Source organism: Pteropus vampyrus, unplaced genomic scaffold, assembly GCF_000151845.1.
Source record: "Pteropus vampyrus isolate Shadow unplaced genomic scaffold, Pvam_2.0 Scaffold82, whole genome shotgun sequence".
NCBI classification, from domain to species: domain Eukaryota; kingdom Metazoa; phylum Chordata; class Mammalia; order Chiroptera; family Pteropodidae; genus Pteropus; species Pteropus vampyrus.
In genome coordinates, this window is record NW_011888863.1 from 6,278,426 (window position 1) to 6,284,982 (window position 6,557).

A 6,557-nucleotide genomic window follows, 5' to 3' on the forward strand; every position below is an offset into this window, starting at 1 on the left:
CTGCTGTATTCACTGCAGTGTCATGATTAAGAGCATGTGTCCTGGAGCCCAACTCTCTGGGCCTAACCTTCTGAATCTTCTGTCTGCCTCAGACTGGCTGTGTGATCCTGGGCAAGTTTAACCTCCCTGTGTGGCAGTATTTTCATCTGCAAAATGGGGATAATAATCATACTTTTAGAGGATTGTTTTGAGGCCAAATGAGAATATACATGTGCAGTAGGTAATAACTTCTTAATAGATGTTAGCTATTATGATTACTGAAGGGAAAGTAAATATAATTAATAATTGCTGCCTTTACTTAAAATTTTCATCTCTAACCAGAAACCTCCTTTGGGATTTTGTTATGTGTCTATTAGCCTCTTCTTCATCTTTTCTTAAACTTAATGATGCCTAGTCGTTACGAGCTTAGATAACATGTATGTAAGGCATCTAACACTTACTTAGCATGTGGCACATATTTTGTATTCAACAAATGGTAGGTATTATCCCTCCTGTGGCCATGTCCCAGTTACTGGATTAGCTCACTCTGGATATGAGCCTCTTCTGGAATCAAGCCTACTTTTACCAGGCATTTTTGGCTAATCTTTTAGAGATGAACCTCACAGCAAGGAGAGCCCCTCCCAGCATGCCCTACGCTGCCCCTTTTGACAAGGTTTATATAAAACACTGTATTATTAAGGTTTTATCTTTAAAGAGCTAAGCTATTGCATGCTAAGCTATATTTTAAAATCTGTTGTATGCTCTACAGATACTTCTATAAATATGGTTAAAATAAAAATAACTACTCTTACTGAGGTTATCTGGGTAATAAGAGCTAGCTGACTCAAATTAGTTTTAATACTTATAATCTGGTATGAAAATCTGAATCATCTTAAAATGCAGTGGTGCCACTTAAAATTGCTTTTGTGTTTCATATTCATTCAGTCATTCATGTAACAACTTAGGGTTTATTATGTACAAGATAGTGAGATAAGTAGATATCTTGTTAATGGTGAAACATTTTTGTATAATTAAGTTTTATATATCATACACACATATACATATATGTATTAATTTTTTCTTTTTTCCCTTACATAAATTAAAATTAAAACAAATGAAGGTAGATGTTTTAATTGTACTCAAGTTCTATCTAAATTTGCTTTATTTGCAACAAGACTGTGACATAACCTTATAAATATCTAACATCATTTATTTAAAAAAACATTTTGACAGGACAGGTTAACTCTATGACTCTATAAGCAATATCTTTATCTTCTGTCTGGAAGGCTTAATGATATGATAATACTAAATATTGCCTATAATCTATTCAGGTCCAGAAAGAAAAATGATATGAATGTCATGTCTTCAGATTTACCTAAACCCAATCTTTTACACCGCTTACTGAGCCCCCCATATGATAAAAGATCTGAGCCTGAAGATATCCGTTGCCAAAGCATTACCCATCATAATGCTGAGCAGTAACCCTTCTAAGCTAAAAGATGGCATGCCGAATAACAAATGAAAGGGAGCTGACACTAGAAAGAACATTAGCGAAATCAATATTATTCAACCAGAGACATAGACTCCATTAACGGTATGTCAATATGACCAATTATTTTCCACAGCACTGACATCATGATTGTATTTTTTTTTTTTGTCTTTAGGAGAGAATAGTTTTGCTTACTGTAATTGTTGAATTGTAGCCATTTGCCAGAAGAAGGTCTTGGAAGTTTTGCATTGTCATCGTTACTGGTTTCAATTTGTCTTTATTTGATATCTAAACTGATTGTAACTTACCTCAGTTTAAAGGTTGAGATAAAAAAAACCGGACTAAACATTCAGGAAGTTGATGTGAATTCTAGAAATTCCTGATGGTATTCATGTTCAGGGAATAAGATGAAATGAAAGCAGGCAGAACTTTAAGAGTAATCAGAGTTTGTAAATAAACATTTATTTGTATAATTATTTTGTTAATTTCTCCTCCCCCAGCTAAACCATAAGTTTCCTAAGTGTAGGGACATGTATATTCTGCTTGTCATTGTATTCCCATCACCTAGTGCAGAATAATGTCTGGCAAATAGAAGTCTATGGATGAATATTTTTCGAATGCATTTGTAACTTTGCATGGATTTTTGTTCAAGTTTTCAATATTGGGAATCTGTCAGCCTCAGAGTTGTACCACTACTACTGTAGTACAGAATCTGCCCTGATCAGGAAAATGTACATACCGTTGCTGGTTTTAGAAACATATCATGCCTGCTATAATTTGCACCAGCAAATGGATGCCCCTCCTCATACCCTTCACTACCCATGAAGTGCGGGAACAGACACTGCAATCTCTGGTAGCACTGTCACAGAGAAGGAAAATAATCCCCGATCAGGCATAATAGTAGAAACAGCCATAACCCAGCCTCACTTCCCAGTCTAAATCCTTACATGAGTGTGTGTGTGCTGGACCCTAAATCAAACTCAAAAACCTGGCTGCAAAAAAGTCTGGAAAATGCAATTTTTAATATTTCAACCTCTTCTGGAAAGTAGGCTCATTAGAAAAAAGTTAGAACAGATGTTAAGTACCAACCTATTGTATCTGCACTACCTCCTTGAAAGTTTACATTCCATTAGCAATCTTTGGAAGAATGTAATATAGGCGAAACTTTTTCAGTGCCAAAAGATAATTGATATATAGGGCAGTAGCCAAGAGTATGGGCTCCAGAGACTTCATTCTATCTGGAGACAAATTCACTTTCTCCTATTTGTACCCAATTTACAAATCTGTAAGTGGGTATAATCTTGCTTCAAAGCATGAGTTTGAGGAATAAATGAGATAAAGATATAATATGCTTAGCACAGTGCCTGACTAATGGTAACTGAACAGTAAATTTTACCTATTATAATTCTAAGCCTCATTCATCAAAATTTGTTTCCTAATAGAAATGGAGTTTCTTTGATTAAAACTGAATTTTCCATTATAATAGATTTTCATGTAACAGTGTAACACATCTCATTGTTCACTTCTTCCTGTTTCCTCATGTGGCAATTGAGGATTTATTATGTACAAGGTACTGAGGTGAGCTGATATCTAGTTTTATTTGATTGATATAAATTCTTAATACATGCTCATTGTGAAGAATTTGACAAAAAGGAAGTCTATAGAGAATAACATTACATTACATATAATAATACTATACAGAGAGACCATTGGTGACAAAGTAATATTTTTCTCATCTTTTTCCTGCATATTTATCCTGCTCGTTCACTCAAGACAGTATTAGGAGCTTGGAAAACAGTTTAATGGCTTGATAGTATTTTCTTATATGGAATATAAAAATCATTGTTTCCAGTTTTTCAGTATTGTGGTAATACCTTTTGAATGTGGTTTCTAGTGCTCACTAAATATTCCATGTGCCCTTTATATTTCTTAGCTTCCCTTTTAGTTGAATTAGGATCCTGAGTCTAGTTTTAGACAATTACTTGTGAACAGAATGTATTCATGTCACTTCTGGGTGAAGGCAGTTAAGAGCCAGTATGTTTCTGTTATCTCTTTCTTCCCCTGCTGAAATAAACTTAGAGGTGATATATTCCAGACGGCATGGCTGGAGGAGGGCTATCCAATCTACTTTTGACTTACCTAAGTGAGAAGTAAACATTTGTTGAGTTAAACTATGGCGATTTACAGATTTGTCAGTTATAGCAGCTTCTGTACACTATCCTAGTAATTTACATAATTTATCTTGTTTACCAGTGGTATTGATTTATTATTATATATATTTTTTTCAGTTTTAATAGCCAGCCTATTAAGCGCCAATTCTAATTAGCACACTTAATACTCAATTCTCACCATGTAAACTGAAGATAAATCAGAATATATGCTTCAAAAACGTTAAGATTTAAGATAGCTTACTACTACATAATCTATTTTTGTCTCTTTTCTCTCTCTCTCTTTTTTTTTTGATATTGAACAAGTCAATGTTTTAAACTACAAAATTTTCACTGCATGGAGGAAAGTAAATGGATTGGAGAAGCCCCTATTGTTAAAAGAACTATATAGCATTTATTATAAAGGCAATTAAGGTAATTCGAGAAAGTCAAATATAACCTATCTTTCTGTCTCTGTTTCTTAGTTGTGAGGGTTAAAGGGAGAACATTGCAGCCTGCATTCAGAAAGTCCTTGTACTAACACAGGGATAGTTAAAGAGAAAGATTGTTCTTCAAGGACAAAAGTGAATCTATTACCACTCCAGAAAACAATCTGACTACTGGAGGAAAAAACGATCAAGAGGCAAAATGGATTTTAGGTCACAGGAGCTAATTGTCAGTATTTATGCTCTTCATCAGAATTATTTTTAATGAGCTCCCTGAGAGCTGTGCATCCTGACAGGGTAGGTGAAATGGCAAATCTAGGGTCTTAGGAGCGTAATTAGTTGACACTGCTCTGCTTTTCACTGAACCAGAGGGAGCTCTCCCTTGAGAGAGATCTACACTAGATCATGATAAGTCAGACAAAGCATTCCTTGAGAGCTTGAATTTCACATCACAGGAATTACAGTAAAGGTGTATTGGGTTTATGAGTATAAAATTATGAGAAGAAAGATTAGAATTACCGGAAGAGATAGCTGAACAGAATCAACTGTTTAGATTTGTATAATAGTGTTTGTAGAGATGCTCTGTCAAAATTAATTTGTCAAGTATATTTGCCAGTTGGCCTCAAGCTAATTTATAATTTGACTGATTCAAAAATTTGTAAGGATTCAACTATTCAAAAACAAAACAATAAAACAATGCAGAGAAGTACCTGTGGACCCAAGTCAGGAATTCTGAAAGGGCTCTTTATAAAGGGAAATTTATAGATCATCTTTATTGAATTGTTTCTATGAGAAAGAGCTATCTCAGTTAGCAGATTAATTTAATCAGACTATGAGTTTCCAGAGGTTGTTATAGAGTTCATTAAACTGCAATAATTCTCAATTGGGGGCTTTTTCATCCTCCCATTCCAAATGTCTGGAGACATTTTTGATTGCTGGGCCTAGGGGAATGTGACTGACATCTAGTGGATAGAGGCCACGGATGCTGCTAAACCCCTAAACATCCTACATTGCACAGGACAGTCTCGTCTCCACAACAAAGAACCATTCGGCTAATGATGTCATTTCTGCCGAAGTTGAGAAACCTTGAGTTAAAGTAAACCAGAGAACTTGCATTTAATTGAACAAAGGGATAGAAAGGGGAAAATGAAAGCCTACCACATTTGTTAAGCCTATACCCAGCACAGTGCCTAAGGTAAGATTATAGACAGGTGCCTGTCTGACTGAGACCATAGGATCAGCAACCCCTCTAGTCCTAGGCCGGAACACTATTATACAAATACAAAGGTTAAAAGGAGATAGTATTTCTCTCTCTCTTGCTCTCATATATATACATAAATATGCATATGTGTGTGTATGTTTATGTGTGTGTGTATATAATCCCACCCCCTTCTGCCCCGTAATCAATGCCTGGCTCATAATAGGGACTATGTAAGTACTTGCTGTTATAAAAAGTTGGATATATTTTTTAATTTCTTAATCTATTTTTTAATCTATTGCAAAGAATAAAGACACAACACTAACTGTGATAAAACAAGCTAATTTTGATAGGCAACAGAAGGAGACTCAATGATGAACCCTTCTAAGTTTAAGGATCTGGGCTTTAATCAGTACTTCTGGCTCTGATGAGGAATTGTACCAAGAACTGTCAATTTTCTTATGAAAAACTTTTTTTTTAAGAAAAAATATATATATGGTATTTTCTCTGATACTTAGCAGGAACACAATACATAATTGTTGAATCGTTGAATGCATTCTAGGTATTTGAAATTTTATTCTCTAGGATAGTGGCTTTTGAATTCTACCACAGGAGCTTTTGAGGCCTTCCCAGGAGGAGAGTAGAAGGAGGGAAAGACGCAGGCTTGCCTCGATTCATTTATATACCAAACTTCTCCAGAAGGCTCTCTTTGAAGGAAAGGTTTCTCTGCTAACCACACTTTGAAAACTACTTCTCTCGGCAAATGATGTCTTATCCTTGGATCACCTAGGTCATTGGAAAGCTACCCATATTGCTTTAGCTTCCCAAAGAAACATTCACCAAATAGTGTTTCAAAGTTATGCTTTTAAAATTATACTTAAGGTTCATATAAGAACTTTTTTTCTGTGAAACTGTAGAATATGGGTCCTTTGAATACATGTTCCCTACATAAGGCCCCACATGAATATCTCTCTGAATTTAATCCTAAGAAAAGCCTTATTTATCTAGAAAATGAATACAATTTCTCTTCTCTGACAATGCAAGTTATATAAAGATTTTATTTCCCCCTTTTCTTTAGACACTCTGAAATTCTGAGCTATTTTTATGCACAATTACAGAAATGATATTGACTTATAAAAATAATCGGAATAATTGTTTCCTCTTTGTCCTTTACCTATTTTTATTACTTTCCATTTTATTATAGATATGATATATATTTATCTTTGCCAGCTACCTCATATACTTTTTGGAATAAGATAGAATATAAATTCAATAAATAAAATATGTATAAACCACTT

The 6,557-nt window shown here is 34.5% G+C and overlaps 1 protein-coding gene across 11 annotated transcripts in view; it reads left to right on the forward strand.

The window, feature by feature from the left end:
* Positions 1–6,557, forward strand: part of BICD1 (BICD cargo adaptor 1) — a 179,659-nt gene that overhangs the window by 46,961 nt on the left and 126,141 nt on the right. The window lies entirely within an intron of this gene.